This window comes from Rana temporaria, chromosome 11 (genome assembly GCF_905171775.1).
Source record: "Rana temporaria chromosome 11, aRanTem1.1, whole genome shotgun sequence".
Lineage (NCBI taxonomy): Eukaryota > Metazoa > Chordata > Amphibia > Anura > Ranidae > Rana > Rana temporaria.
The window spans coordinates 105,581,468-105,598,437 of NC_053499.1; the positions used below are offsets into that span (position 1 = coordinate 105,581,468).

At 42.0% G+C, this 16,970-nt stretch overlaps 1 protein-coding gene across 7 annotated transcripts in view; it reads right to left on the bottom strand.

Moving 5' to 3' along the window:
* Nucleotides 1-16,970, bottom strand: part of DUS2 (dihydrouridine synthase 2) — a 901,714-nt gene that overhangs the window by 696,945 nt on the left and 187,799 nt on the right. The window lies entirely within an intron of this gene.

Genomic DNA, 16,970 nt, shown 5'->3' on the forward strand with positions numbered 1-16,970 from the left:
TCAACATACTAGAGATTCGGGCAGTATACTTGGCCCTCAGAACCTGGATACACAGGTTAAAGAGCCACCCAGTTTGGATTCAATCCGACAATGCTACTAAGGTGGCATCAGCAGTCAGAGTGCTCAGAAGGAGGTGAATCTGATTTTGGCATGGGCAGAAGAACATGTTCTCTGTCTCTCTGCAATCTTCATTCCGGGGGGTCGAAAACTGGCAAGCGGACTATCTGAGTCGCCAGCAACAGTCACCAGGAATTTGGTCATTCCACCCCAATGTTTTTCAGGTCATATGCCAGAGATGGGGGACCCCTGATGTAGACCTACTAACCTCCAGGTTCAACAGGAAGTTGGACAACTTTGTATACAGGAAGAGAGATCCTCTAGCCTACAGATCGGATGCTCTAATAATCCCCTGGAATCAGTTCTCACTGATCTATGCATTTCCTCCAATCGCTCTCTTACAAAGGCTACTTTGCAGGATCAAGAAGGAAGGAATTCCAATAATCCTAGTGGCCCCAAACTGGCCCAGAAGGCCCTGGTACGCCGAAATCATAAAGTTAGTGGTAAGAAAACCTTGGAAGCTTCCGCTTCATCACGACTTGCTGTCGCAAGGTCCAGTGTTCCATCCTTCCTTGCAAAAGCTAAATTTGACGGTCTGGCTAATGAGACCCACATTCTAAGGAAACGAGGGATCACGAGTCCAGTGCTTTCTACACTCATTAATGCTAGAAAGCCAGCCTCCGGGTTTATCTACTAAAGAGTCTGGAAGGCATATGTTTCCTGGTGTGAAACTAAGAAATGGAATCCTCAGAAATGTAATAGAATGTATAAATAACTGACTTTATTTTTAAAGCGGGAGTTCCGCGGCAAAACGGGTTTTTTTAAATAGCATTTTGAAACGCTGGTGGTACAAAGAAATTAGTACTCACCAGTCTAATCCTCATAGCCGCAGGCATGGCGATATCCCTCCGAAAGATATTTTATAAAATATTGTGATGGACATTGCCATCTTTAGTCAGGGCACTCTGAAGCCCTCCTGCAGTATCTTCCGGGATGCGGTGAATGCTGTCCCAGCATTCACCGCTCTATCCCGCGCATGCGCAGTTTGACGGCGAGGCGCGCCGTCAACACTGCAGAGTTGCTAGGACAACGGCCGAGATATCGCGAGATTGCTCCTCTGGCTGCTGTGTCTCGTCACCGTCCAGAGACACACGTGTTAGCTCCCAAAATCCTTTGCGGAGCTAACCGACACGCCCATTCCCGAACCCCTACAACCCGGATGTGCCTGCTCGAGATGCTGCAAAGGGGGTATGTAGATTTTTATATTTTTTAGGAACGGCCAAATCGTCAGGTACATCGGGGGGACTATTAAAGTCAACAAAGTGACCTAATAGGGTGAACCTCCGCTTTAAGTAGAAATTAACTTTTCTATATGTGTTTTGACATACTTACATTAGCTAACAGTTTACATAGAGTCACACCCTGCTTCTGCGAAGTCATTGTGGTTAAATTCATGGAACAGCCTGATTGTAATAAGCAAAGTCATCTTTTAGCCATTGTTAAAACTAAATTCAGCTGGTTTAAATCTTGATAAGAAAATACTGAGTTTGTAAAATATTTAGAGACATATGCATTAACACACAGCCCCTCCTATCTTTTTTTTTCATATAAGCCACTCTGGGAGTGAATAAACCTTAGAGATCTAATGAACACTCAAATGCTTTCTTGTGTCTCATTTTGATTTCTCACGGAATTCCGGGGGTTACTGAAATTTATCCTGCATTTACCTGAAGTACACCTGGGTGGCGGTATTACCTTTAACAGTTGGTGGCAGCGGTTGGATGGAAAAAATCACCTTTGGTAAGAGAAATCTTTTTGTCTTTTAGACAGACTGTCTTCTCTTGCCTTAGCTCTGATTTAAATTTCACCTTGAACTAAACTTATGTAGAAGAGGGATACGAACCATGCCTTGGTGTATAGGGGATTTTTTTGGGGAAAATCCGCCTTTAGGTCCTGGTTCACATTGATTTTCCTTTGAGATTGTGCCATTTCACTTGAGATGGCGCGATTTCAGAAGGTCAGCGTGATTTCAGGTGCTACTTGATAGACATCTGTATGCCTTCATACACGAGTGTCTATTGAGGTCGCACCTGAAGTCGGCAAAATGTAGTGCAGATACTGCTTTTGCAAATCGGTGCAGCGCCGCAAAATCGCGTTGCACCGATGGTAACGGTGCCATTGCAGCCAATGGGCTACGATTTGTCATGCAATTAGACTCTCAGGTTGCATGAAAAATCGTTCCAATGTGAACCTAGGCTCAAGGGGGGTAATCCACAAAGATCCGGCGTAACTTAATTTTTTCCATTTAAGTTACACTGCCTTAAAATTTCTACCTAAGTGCCCGATCCACAAAGCACTTACCTAGAAATTTTTGGCTGTGTAACTTAAATTCCGCCGCGCAAGGCGTTCCTATTTTCATGGGGGCGATTCCCATTTAAATTAGGCGCGCTCCCGCGCCGGCCGTACTGCGCATGCTCGTGACGTCATTTTCCCGACGTGCATAGCGCAAAATTACGTTACGCCGAGCTTTGTGGATTGCGATGGGTCAATAAAGTTGCGTCGGGAAAAAAAAAAAGATACGGCGCGAAAAAAAAAATTCAAAACAAAAAAAAAATTGCGTCGCTGGACAGAAGGGTCTTTTTTTTTTTTTTTTTTTTTTATAAGAAAATATCTTTTTAGGCATTACAAGGATTACAATTTCATTTTATCCCCCCCTTATCCTTCCCCCCCCATCCCCCCTATCTCACCTTAAACAATCTCCTATGTCTCTAGTTCTCTCTAATTTTCTTCTAGTGTATCTTTTAAGTATCTACCCTTAATTTTTCTACATAACTCCACGATTTCTTGAAAGTCCTCCATTTATCCCATTTCGTGATTTGTAAGATGTTGTTACCCTCTATGTCCTCTTTCAATTCTTCCATTCTGTAAGTTTCTTCAACCGCATCTATCCACTCCCAAATTAGGGGGCACTCCGCTTCTTGCCACCTCCTTGGAATAAGTCTCTTAGCGGCATTAAGTAGATGCGGTACAAGCGTTTTCCTGTAACTTTTTATACCTTCCTCCCCCCCATGGAATAGGATGACCCATGGGTCCATCTTGATCTTTTTCCCCGTGATCTCTTCCACACAGGCCAAAATTTTTTCCCAATACCTCTTAACTTTGGTGCATCCCCACCAGAGATGTGCCATATTTCCTGGTGATCCACATCCCCTCCAGCACTCTCCTGTCTGTTCTTCTTTGAATTTTTTTAGCTTATCCGGGGTCATGTACCATCCGGATATGCATTTAAAACACATCTCCGCCGTACTACTATCTACCGCAGAGGAGTGTGTCAAAGCCAACATTTTATCTATTGTGCCCCTATCCCGTTGTGTTCCCAGTTCCCTTTCCCATTTTTTAATGAATGGAGGTATGTTCTGCTCATCCATCTTCAATAGAATCCTATATAGCTTTGAGGTAGTTCCTTTAGCTCTTTCCGTGGAGCATATTTTTTCTAGATCTGTTAACTGGTCTCCCGCTCTCAGTGAGCCTGGTAGCTCTTGAACAAAATGTTTAAGCTGCTGGTACCTCCATTCATTAATTTCCATTAAATTCTTTTTAGCTTTTAACTCGGGTAGTGTTATTATGTGACCCTCCCTTATTATATCCCTTAATTGTGCAGTGTCCTGTTTTATCCAATTCCCCCCGACTTGTGTTTTACCTGGTGCAAAATAATCGTTATTTTTTAGTGCTATGAAAGGTGAATTGTATTCCTTCTCAATTTTTTTATAAACATTATCCCATATTTTAAGTGCATTTTTTGTTATTTCATGTGTGTTTTTATCTAGTGTTCTAAATTGGGGGGGATTCCATATTATCTTGTCCAACCTCGTCTGTGCTAACTCATTTTCTAAACTAACCCACCTTTTTTCTTTGTTGGCTCTGGCCCACTCCACCACCCTTGTCATTACCACTGCGTCATAGTATCCTTTAACATCCGGTACCGCTAAGCCCCCCTTTTTTTTTGGTTGTTTTAGGGTCTGGAGTGATATCCTATGTTTCTTATTTCTCCATATATAATTCATAATTATTTTTTTTAGTGCGGTAAATAGTGTTCTCGGGAGGGCTATGGGAATCATCTGAAATTTATATAATATTTTAGGTAAAATAACCATTTTGCAATAATTGATTCGTCCTATCCATGATATTGCTCTATTTTCCACTCTTTTTGTTTCTGTCTTAATTTCATTTAATAGGGGAATGAAATTTATCTTATATATTTTTTTTATAGAATTTGCTAACAGTATCCCTAGATATTTGAGTTCTTTAACCCAGGCGAACTGGTACTTCACTTTCAAGAATTGCTCTTCCAATTTACTTATATTTATACTCATAATCTCCGTTTTGGTGAGGTTTATTTTAAAGTTCGAGATTTCCCCATAGTCTCTACATAAATTTAATAGGCTTAAAATTGATGTTTTGGGTTTATCCAAATAGAAGAGGACGTCGTCTGCAAAGGCAGAGAGTTTGTATTCCTCCTCTCCTATTTTAATCCCTTTTATTTATTTACAGTTACGGATCCTGGCCAGTAACGGCTCCAAAGAGAGCACAAACAGGAGTGGCGACAAAGGGCACCCCTGCCTTGTACCGTTTTTCATTGAGAGAGTTTGAGATAGACTGCCATTTATCTTTATTTTGGCCGTGGGAGACAAATAGAGGGCTGCAATCCAGTCTATCATTCTCGGTCCAAACCCCATGCCCCTCAGGGTCAGCAGCATAAGTCCCCAGTCTACTCTGTCGAACGCTTTTTCTGCGTCAATCGACAGAAGTAAACCTGGGGACCCTACTGCCTTCATTCTCTGGAGCAACAAGAGTGTTTTTACTCCATTGTCTCTACCCTCTCTACCCTGAACAAAGCCCGTTTGGTCCGGGTGTACCAGTTTTGACATTTCCTGTCTAACTCTTCCGGCCAATACCTTTGCGTACAATTTTATATCTGTGTTTAGCAGAGATATCGGCCGGTACCCTGAACAGCTTCCTGTGTCTTTACCTTTGGAATAACGGTGATGGTTGCCTCTGATGCTTCTTTACTTAATTTATACTCTCTTCCAAGGCCATTAAAGTACTGGCATAATTTTGGTAGAAGAATCTCCTTGTATTTTTTGTAATACATCACTGTGAAGCCGTCCGGGCCCGGGCTTTTTCCTGCTTCTGAACTTGTTAATGCTAGTTTAATTTCATTTTCTGTGATAGGCCTATCCATCCCTTCTGCCTCCGTTTGATCAATTTTTGATATTCCTGCTTCTTTTAAAAATGTTGTAATCTTGTTTTCTTTCTCCCCTTTTTGCCAGTTCTTTTGTTCTACCGAGTATAATTTTTCATAGTATATTCTGAATGTTTCTGCAATATCTTTTGTTGTATGTAAGACCTTACCTTTTTCGTTTTTAATTTTGTCTATATAATTCCTGGATTTCTTTTTTTGTACCATCCGAGCAAGGTGTTTGCTTGTTTTATTTCCCCACCTGTATCTTTCCCTTGCTATTGAGTTAAGTTCCCTTTTTGTATCTTGATCTAAGAGTTCTTTAAGCTCATTTCGCTTGTTTACTAAGTTTAGGTATAAGTCTTGTTGCTTTTCCATTTTCTTATGTTTTTGTTCAAGGTTAAAAATCTCCCCTATAAGTTTTTCCCTTTTACTACTCTCTTCTTTCTTCTTCCTTGCTCCTTCAGAGATCAAGACCCCTCTTATCACCGCCTTATGGGCGTCCCATAGTGTTGCTTTAGAGATTCCATCTATCTCATTTGTTTTAAAGTACTCTTCTAATTCTTTTTTAACCCTCAGGAAACTTTTCTCTTTGATTATTAGCTCCTCATTAAGTCTCCAGTTTTGATAGGGCTTTTGATTCCCTGAGATATTTATGGATATGCTAATGGGGGCGTGATCCGAGATCGTCATGGCTTCTATTCTTGTCTCGACCACCATTTCCAGCATTCTATGGTCTACCAGTATGTGGTCGATCCGAGAATAACTACCATGGACCGGGGAGAAGAACGTATAGTCTCGTTGGCCTGGGTTAAAGATCCTCCATATATCCACTAATTGATTTCTATATAGGCTTTCCTTAACCTTTTTTAGTTGTATGTCTTGGGTATTTGATGTCTGATGAGTTTTATCTACTTTCGGGTCCATACAGAAGTTTAAATCACCTCCCAATAATAACTTTCCCCCCCTAAAATCTTTTAGTTTCCCTAATATTCCCAACAAGTATTTCATCGGGGAGGTATTCGGGGCATATATATTTACAAGAGTGTATTCCTCCTCCTCCAGTTTTCCTCTTAAAAAGAGGAATCTCCCTTCCGGGTCTGTCATTCTATCTGTTAGAACAAACCGTGTCCCCTTCGCTATTCCAATTGCTATCCCTCTAGCTCTTTTTGAAATGGTATCTCCATAGTACCATCTGGGGAAGTCGGGGGAGTATATCTTTATGTTTGACCCCAATGTAAGATGGGTTTCTTGTAAAAAGGCAATGTCTGTCCTATACCTTTTCAACTCCCTCAATATCTTATGTCTCTTAGTTGGATTATTAAGGCCTTTTACGTTATAGGACAGACATTTAATCACTGGCATCCTTGTTTTCCTTTCTTCGAATTATGCTTTCTTCTGATTGTTTTGGTGAGATAGGGTTTCTTCCCTCCCTCATTCCCATTCCTCCCCTCCCTCCCATCCCTCCCTCCCTCCCGTCCCCTCCCCCTCCAACCCATCTCTCTCTCCTTCCCATCTCCTCCCCCCTCCCTCCCTCCCCCCTATTTGGCCTATTAAAGGCCTCTGAACCGTCTTCCATGTCTTGGTCCAGATCGCTCTGGGTGGGGGTCTGAGATTGCCTCCCCCCCTCCCGGTTTTCCACCCGGAAGGGAGGGGGGGAGGGGAAAAACCCCAGCCAGAGGTCAGAGGAAAGCCCAAGCAAGGGACAAAAGAGAGCACAGGAGGAAAAAACAACAAAAGAAAAGAAGACATAAAGTCATACAAAGCAAAAAAAAAAAAAAAAAAGGAGGAGAAAGAAAAAAAAGTGCAACTAGAGAGAACAGGGGAGAGGGGAGAGGGGGGGGGGTTTCTTTTCTCCCCCCCCTCTCCCTCCCATCCCCGCCTCCCCCCTACCCCCAACCTGGCAGGTCAGGGACCTGAATATCTAATTTCCTACAAAATTCCCTTAAGTCCTCTGGAAATCTTAGTGTCGCAGATCTCCCCTCCTTTGTTCCAATTAGGCAAGCAGGGAACCCCCAGTTATACTTAATGTTCAAGTGTATCATCTGAGCGGTTTTAACAACCATCTCCTTGCCAGGGTTTCTGGGGCCACATCAGTAAATATCTGCAGCTCCGTCCCTTCAAACACTATCGGAGGTTGTCCCCTCAGCTTCTTCCAAATTGCTTCTTTGTCTTCATATAATCTAAACCTTATTATGACATCTCTTGTTCGCTCGGGGGTCGCTCCTTTCGGATTTCCCACTAGATGAACCCTTTCAATTCCAATTGGGTTATCTATTGTTCTTTCCAGTATTGGATTAAATATCTTCTGCGCTATTGGCCTGAGGTCCTCGTCCCTCTTCTCTGGTATAAATCTTATCCTTAAGTTTTGTCTCCGGCTTCTATTTTCCTGATCCTCCAATTTGTAGAGAATAAGCCTCTGTTGTAATTGAATCTGATCTATCTGGTCTTTTAGTGCGTTTGATTCCTGTTCCTGTTTCTCTATTCGTTCTTCTGCTGTTTCGATTCTAGAGAGCATGTGAACAAAATCGGTCCGTAAATTCTGTATTTCACCTTTTATCACGTTTTCCAGCCTTAACAGCATCTCTGCCATTTCTCCTTTTGAGGGGGACTGAGTATCTGCGCTTCGTTCATCCATCCTGCTGCTTTCCAGTCTGCTTCCTGTAGGCCCCTCCTCTCTTGATTCTATATATGTTTCTCTGGAGATATCACTCTGGGGTTTCTTATTTTCAGCCTTTTTGACTTTATTCACTTGTTGTTGCTTTGTTACCCCCTGGGCCTCAGGGGCGCGTGGACTTTCCCCTCTTGTCACAAATGGTCTTATTGAACTTGTTGCTGTTGTATTGCTTGGAGTAGTTGGGGGTCCCCCTTTTGTTGATCTACTCGTCATTCTGCTCATTTTAGTCTCCCTCCTTCTAATTCTCTTCCCCAGCTTGGCCTCTTGTTCCCAGCCGGTTAATAGAGAGTCCAGTATCAGGGAAGTACCCGGTATGAAGTGCCAAACTGGGTTGGGTTAGATGTTTGCTTTGAAGGGATTTGCTATTTGCTCCTTTAATTTTGTCCTTCCCCCCTCCACCCCTCTCTTGGCTCCTAACCTACTGATATTGTCTCGGTTTTCAGGGGTTCTGATAGATACTCCGGAAACAATATCACTAGTGAATCGCAGATTCACAGGGGGACTCGCCTGTTTGGTATTATTCACTTCCCAATCCCTCTTTTTTCCTTATTGCTTAACATTCCCCTATACTGATGTTATGTCACCGTTAGGTCTTAATAAGCTCTTGGTCTCTCCCCCTGTATATGTATAGCTAGACTTCCTTCAGTGAGGTATCAGATCGATAACAGGGGGTCGCAAGCGTTTGCAAAGACCTGGATCCCTAGTTCAGCGGGAACCGCGGGCTAATTTAAATACCATGCCATTAAATTTCACACCAATATACAATATGTTGCATAGGGTTATTCAGCATACCACGTACAGATTTCAAAGGCCCGGGTACCAATATAAGTGAGCTGTTTGAGCTCCCTTGGGTGTTTGCACCCTGTGCCTCTTTTGTATATAATCGTAGTTTGTTCTCAGACGCCCCCCTTCTGATACTCTGACCCCAGATCAAATCAGATTCAAGTTTTTTTTTTACACGTTTCCTTTGCTGTACATTTTATTGACTTTGTATGCTTAATCCCCAGGAACAGTCCCTTTCAATTTTTCAATAAGAGTGAATTCTCATACCTTAAGGATCCAGCAAGTAAAAAAAAGATTAAGTAATGCATGACAGACCTGTTCTTTAGCGGGTTAGCGGTGTCCTCCGACCCTCCTTCAGGGATTTTTCCCCTGCCTTACCTCCGTGCTTCCTTTCTTTGGCATAGGTGATTTCTTGCCGCTGGCCTTACTATTTGTAGTAATGGATGAAGCAGTGGATTGGTCTGAATGGGCTCGGAAAGCTCCGTCCTCCCGTCTCCTCCTTGTGTCTCGTCTATCCCCGCTACTCGCCGGCAATTCTCCCAGGTCTCCGCCACAGCGCAGCACGGTCTGCAGTGAGTAGTACCGAGAACCGAGGCTCCCCTACTCACCACGCCACTCAATTGTGTCCGTGCGGGTCCTCCGCCATACAGCGCGATAGTCGGCGTGTGACGTATGGTGTGGAGGCTGTGTGGAGGCAGCCGTCATCCGTTTCCTCTCCTCGGCTAGCGCGGTCCGTCTCTCCCCTCAGGCAGTCCCATAGATCTTCATCCCCCCTCACCCTCGAGCGCGCCGCGTCCCCACGTGCTCGTGCACGCCATCTGGTACATGGTAACGGATAAAATGAAAGCCCCTCCCCTCTGAAGAATCGGCTCCGTGCAGCTTCTCCGTGTCTCCCCCTCCGCCGGCCACCCGGGGGCCTGGACAGAAGGGTCTGTTTTTACAAGGTGTAAACAGTTTACACTTTGTAAAAGCAGCCCTAATTTTGCGTTTGCAAACTAAAACTTACGGAGAAAAAACGAAGCTGAAAAGCTTAGTGGATCTCCGTAAGTGCTAATTTGCATACCCGAGGCGGCATTTCGACACAAAATGCCCCCAGCGGTGGATGCGGTACTGCATCCTAAGATCCGGCAGTGTAAGTCCCTTACACATGCCAGATCTTCTGCCTAACTATGGAAAACTGATTCTGTGGATCAGTTCCATAGTTAGAAACAGGGATACGACAGCGTAACAGCAGTTACGCCGGCGTATCCCTTTTGAGGATTTGGCCCAAAGTACCTCTGAGAAGGTACTAATAATTATAAGCATTTTGGGGACGCTGTAGAAAAGTGTACACGACAGTCCTTTTGGTAAGGAGCTGAAATGGTTAAATGAGGATTATATTTTGGTGACCCAACCTACTTTTGCTTTTCTTTCTGTCGCATAGAAGTAATAAGATTATTTGTTGTGTGGCTACACGGACTGTAAGGTGGGACAGTCAGTGGTCTCCAGTCCAAATATCGTGAGAGTGGTAAGTACTTTTGTATGTATGTTTATTAATGTTGTTGCTGTGGTGCAGATGGGAAAACAGGGTTTTAGCTATGCTATACAAGCCAAGGTTTTAAGAAGGGGAAGTTGTTGGTATAGGGAATTCTCTTCCATCTGCTCAGAGAAAAATGCTTACATGTTATGTGTTTGTTGTTGTCTTGGAATTCCAATTTAGAGTATAAGTTGTTTTTCCTTCTGAATGCAAACAGATTGTTGAATAATTGATATATGTCCTTTGATCCTGCCAAGTAGGAGAGCATTGCTAAAGTGGGCAGGTGAGAGGGACAGAGTAGGGTACTCATCTGTGTGTGGTGCTTTATTTGAGTGATTCCTCCTATCCAATAGTGGGCCAGATCCACGTAGCGGATCGTAATTTTAGTCCGGCGTAGCGTATCGTATTAACGCTGCGCCGCCGCAGCTTGGAGAGGCAGGTGCTGTATTCACAAAGCACTTGCCTCTGAAGTTACGGCAGCGTAGCGTAATTCTGCCGGCGTAAGGGCGCGGAATTCAAATGTAAAAGATGTGAGCGTGTTTTATGTTAATTTTATTTAACCCGACGTAAATGAAGTTTTTTCTGAACGGCGCATGCGCCGTCCGTGGGGGTATCCCACAGTGCGCATGCTCGAAATTAACCCGCAACAAGCCAATGCTTACGACGTGAACGTCATTCTACGCAAAGCCCTATTCGCGAACGACTTACGCAAACGATATCAAATTTTCAAAATTCGACACGGGAACGACGTCCATACTTAAAATAGGATACGCCTCATAAAGCAGGGGTAAACTATACGTCGAAAAAAAAGCCTAACGTAAACTACGTAAAAAAAATGCGCCGGCTGGACGTACGTTCGTGGATCGCCGTATCTAGCTAATTTGCATACTCGACGCGGAAATCGACGGAAGCGCCACCTAGCGGCCAGCGTAAATATGCACCTTAGATCCAACGGCGTACTAAGACGTGCGCCAGTTGGATCTAGCACAGCTTCAGGCGTATCTTGTTTTGTGGATACAAAACAAAGATACGCCGGAGCAAACTAGAAGTTACGCGGCGTGTCAATAGATACGCCAGCGTAACTTCTTTGTGGATCTGGCCCAGTATGTTTTAGCACAATACACAGAGGTATATGTCTGCTTGCATAAATCTCCTATTTCACTTCAAGTGAAAGAGGGGATAAAACCACCGACCATACCTTCGCCAACGCTTTTGCGCAAAGCATACAGCTATATTTACATTCCATATGCAGCGAGTCCGAGAGACTTGCTGAGGAGGAGAGTGAATTTTAAAGAAGGATTTAATTCAGAAAAAAGTTATCTATATAGATTTAAACAAAAAAAAAATAAACATGCTTATTGTTGCAACTATTGTCAATCTATTCATAAAATGTGTTGGGCACATACTCCCATGCCCAATACATAATTAATTGGAAACATTAAAAAAGGGGAATGTGACTTCACTAATAAATTACATGTATGTGCTGGTACCAAATTTTTTTTGGAGGAATCTGATCAGATACAATTGTTTTTAGAGTAGCATTTCAATTTATACATGGGGTATTTTGATTACCGTATTTATTGGCATATGGCACGCTCCCTAACTTTAAGAGTGAAGTTTCAAGAAAAAAAAAAAAACTTTCCACGCCCCCCTGCGTATAACACACAGGCACAGTTTACGCTCTATTTTCAGGGAAAAAAAGTGAGTGTTATATGCCAATAAATGCAGTATTTCAGTTAGGCTCTGTTTCCACTATTGCAACCCCAGATTTGCGTGATTTACAATGCGACTTTACAATGCGATTCTTGATGCAATGTCATGCAACCGTGTGAGAACAAGTCACACCGAAGTAGGAACAAAGTAGTGCAAGAACCTTTTTGAGTCGCTGTGACTTGAGTCGCACAAATTAAAACAGGGACCATTGAAATACATGGGTTTTGACTTGTCGTGCGACTTCACATGTGTCAAGTCGCACGGCAACTCGCAGTAGTGGAAACCGATCTTTAGATCCTTAGAGTCTAACTTTGGGGACTGTTTTAATTGTGTAATTTCCTATCCTTACGTTATTGAAGTTAAAAGGTGTTGTTTTCTTTTCGGTATCAACAAATATGCTCTTGTTGGGATGGATACAATTACCCTGGGATCCGCGGTGTTCAGTAAATGGTATTATAGTTTTGTTGATGTTGAAAAAAAAAAAAAAAAAAGGGGGAACTTTTGCATTGTATAAGTACATTGCCTGTTACAAGACAAGGGGATGGTTATTTGTGCAAATGGGTTTAATTGTGTTTAGGCTGTATTAACAATGATTGGGGATTTTAAAATGTTTGATTTTATCTCTTTTTGGTAAAATACAATTTTAGGGCTGGGTTCACACATATGTGGTGCAAATTTGAGCTTTGTTTTCACAGCTAATTGACACTGTAGTTTTTCAGCGTTTTCATGTCAGTTTTTGATCAGGATCAGGTCAGGATTGCATCAGTATCAGGTCAGGATTTTATACTGTTCACAAATGAATGACATGTGCGATTCAGAAGCGTTCCCATAGAGGTCAATGGACCTGTATTCGTACGTAAGCTGGACCGCACTTTATAGAAAACGCACACTTTTTTGGGCAGTGCGGAGTGTGAATGCAACGCAGGTGTGTGAAACAGCCTCATTCAAGGAAGTTATGTATTCCAGGAGCTACGCCAGAGGAAATGTAGTTGGTAAAAGAAAAAAAAAAAAAAAAAGTAACTAAAGGTTTGTGTAATCCTATGCACTAGGGAAACATATGAGAGATATGGAAAAATAAATAAATAAATAAATAAATAAAAAAACAAATGGTAAAGGTGTTTAAAAGCTGTTCAAAGGGCAAAAATGGAAAACATTTCTAAATGAAGAATGAATGGAGTGGCCAAATGGATGTGAATAAAAGGAGAAAGTGGTTGTATTGTGTTTAATGAATGCACAAGGTATTATTTGATTAGTAAAGTATCTTAAGTGTTTGTTTAAAATGTACACAAAGAGTTGTCTCATATTGTGTTTTCTTTTTCTGGGAGTAGAGGTTTTTAGGCCCATGTTCCTGATAGTATATATTTCCCTAAAAGTTTGGGTTAATTAAGGCAATGTACACAGGAAATTGTTCAAACCTCTCCTGAACGATTTAACTTGACAGCTAGAAACCAGCGTCTAAAAAAATCGGACGTTTGGCTGCGTTTGCGTCTAGAAGCGTTTGAAAAACATCTGTAGACGAAACGCTGCTAAATGCGAGTTACCGTGTTTAGCCGTGATTGGGCTTGTTTGAAAAAAAAAATGCCTCTAGACTCAACTGCCTAGAAATTACTATAAAACATGAACAGATAAGATAACATGCCCAACTGCTCCTAAACATCCGTTTACCAGCAGCAGTGTACATGAGGCTTTACCTGGATATACAAAATAAATTTCTGCATATATTGGGTTCATGAGTTACTAAAATATGATGGGAAAGTTTGTTTGAATAACAGTCAGAGTGACTATTCTGGATATATTTACCTTTTCAATTCTCAGAGTTTCAATCATAAAGTGTTAATGATGTAATATTGTTTATCCATCGATGTTTTGTTTGTTGCTAATGATCAGATATATTTAAACAGTTGGGAGGCTGACTTTTGAGTCAGAATATGTGTTTGGGTAAAATGTTCTGTTCTGAGTTCCTCGGGTCCACTTGGGTCCCGTGATAGAAGAAACAAAAGTTGTTTACGTTTTATTGAAGTCCTGCGGTAATACTGGATTTGGAAAAATGTTTAATTATATTGAATCTAATGAAGACTGTTGCTGAGAAACATTTTATATTCCTGCATACTTTACTTATGTTTGAGTTAATGAGGAATATTATTTTGAATACCTCCAATGGTTAAGGCCTTAATTGATCAGGTAGATTCTGTGATTACTCATGTTGGATGAGGAATATCTGCCCCAGCCAGCCAGCGTTCCTCCCTAGCCCCATGCACATGAAGAAATGCCAACCATATTCCTACCCTATACCTCATTCATACCCTGCCCTATACCCTATCCGGATGAAGAGATGACTACAGGTTTTACATGGAAATCTTTGTTGTTCATTGTTGTTGTTTACATGCCATGAGAAAGTACTAGCTATGAAGAAGCACTAAGGCATAGTGCGAAACGTCAGCTTTTCTTTTGTTGTGCTGTTTTTTGCTGTGGCATGTATTTTGTGATTTTTAATTAAAGGAGGAGTTTTTTTGAAATGCGGCTGTCCCAGCTTTTTTCCTTCATCCTAACATGCCATGAGAAAGTGCTGAGATGAGTAAAGGCAGACTCCTGCTGGAAAATATTCCTGGAAAGACACCTTGAGGGTTAGCCATGACGCACGCCCAAGGTCTACGAAATTCCAGTGAGCATCACAAGGGAGAGATCCAGATACGCCAGCCCGAAGACCCAAGTCTAGCCCAATGCAACTGTCTGTGGATATCGAGTTCTATCTATCAAGGAGGCAGGGTTTTGGGGTAGAAGGATCTCTGTAAAATATGGATAAACACAGAATCTAACCAAAGTTTTGGGAAAAGTTTCAGCGAATGAGAATTATAATGTGGACATTTCCTTCCCTTTCATGAATTTATTGGATTTTCAGAAGTTTTTTCTTTGGGACTATTTTTTATTTTGGCCTAAAGGCTATCATGCCCCTCCCACTTGCTTTTAAGGACTGTCACGCCCCTCCCCCCTTTGTATTTCATGGACAATTGCTATGAAGCTGAGATTATCTGCTTATTGTTCTATATTTTTACATGCTTAGGATAATGATACATTTATGGGAAGTAGCCCAGGGGAATGTTGGGGGTTTTAGGGTTTCTGATTATCACGTTCGTGATAAAAGAGAGGATTGTAATAGAATGTATAAATAACTGGACTTTATTTTTAAGTAGAAATTAACTTTTCTATATGTGTTTTGACATACTTACATTAGCTAACAGTTTGCATAGAGTCACACCCTGCTTCTCCTAAGTCATTGTGGTTAAATTCATGGAACAGCCTGATTGTATAAGCAAAGTCATCTTTTAGCCATTGTTAAAACTAAATTCAGCTGGTTTAAATCTTGATAAGAAAATACTGAGTTTGTAAAATATTTAGAGACATATGCATTAACACACAGCCCCTCCTATCTTTCTTTTTCATATAAGCCACTCTGGGAGTGAATAAACCTTAGAGATCTAATGAACACTCAAATGCTTTCTGGTGTCTCATTTTGATTTCTCACGGAATTCCGGGGGTTACTGGATTCTCGCCTTTTCCAGCTAGAAGTGGGTATGAAAAAATGGTACTAAGGGTCAAATATCGGCTATATCAGTCTTTTTTCAAAGACCGCTGGCATCTCATTCCCTAGTTTGGGCTTTCATTCAGGGGGTACTGCGGATCAATCCGCCAGTCAAGTCTCCCTTGTGCCCATTGGAATTTGAATTTGGTATTGTCAGTGTTGCAAAAGCAACCTTTTGAACCTATTTGCCATATTCCTTTGATCCTTTTGAGCAGGAAATTTGCCTTTTTGATTGCTATCTCTTCGGCTAGAAGAGTATCAGAATTAGCAAATTTTTCTTGTAAAGAGCCTTATTTAAATTTGCCACAAGGACAAGATTGTTCTACGACCCCATCCAATCTTTTTACCAAAGGTGGTGTCGGCCTTTCATTTGAATCAAGATATTGTTTTGCCTTCCTTTTTTCCTGATCCGCGGACATCGGAGGAAAGATTGTTGCACTCTCTAGATCAGTGTTTCTCAACTCCAGTCCTCAAGGCGCCCCAACAGGTCATGTTTTCAGGCTTTCCATTATTTTGCACAGGTGATTCGATCAGTTTCACTGCCTTAGTAATTACCACAGCTGTTTCAATTGAGGGAAATCCTGAAAACATGACCCGCCTTGAGGACTGGAGTTGAGAAACACTGCTCTAAATGTAGTGAGAGCAGTAACAGCGTATCTGCAACCTCTCAGACACGTAAAACAGATGTTTTGTTTATTTTGCCAGATGGTCCCAAGAAGGGACAAGCGACATCAAAATCCACCATTTCTCAGTGGATTCGACAAGTATATATTCAAGCTTATGGTTTAAGGAACAAGATTCCTCTTTCTACTGTTAAGGCGCACTCGACCAGAGCTATGAGCGCTTCATGAGCAAGGCATCACCAGGCATCGATGGCAACTTGGTCTTTAGTCCATACATTTACCAAATTCTATCAAATAGATGTAAGAGGACATGAGGATTCTGCCTTTGGGCGTAGTGTAGGCAGCAGTCTAGGGCTTCTTGTCCGTTTACGGCCTGCTTGGATCTGTGTCTCCGTCCCTTCATTGAGCATTGCTCTGGGACTTAAACTTAACGTTCGACCAATCTCTACATAAATCTGTGATGGGCCTTCCTCGTGCTCAACAACCCCTAAACAAAGCCTGAAAATAGCCAACCTTCTCTACTCATCGGATTTGATTGACATCTGGAGGGAAATCAATCCTTGCACTAAAGACTACACCCATTACTCAGCTCCACACCACACTTATGCCAGGATAGACCTTATTTTTCTTTAATCATCTCAAATACCGTATGCTACTAAGACACTCCCCTCTAAGACCATTCCATAATAATTCTGTTCCTGCAGCACTCAACAAACTCAGACGCTTTACTTGGCGCCTCAATGAGGCCCTCTTATGTGGCCTGGTGCAATGCTAAATACTTA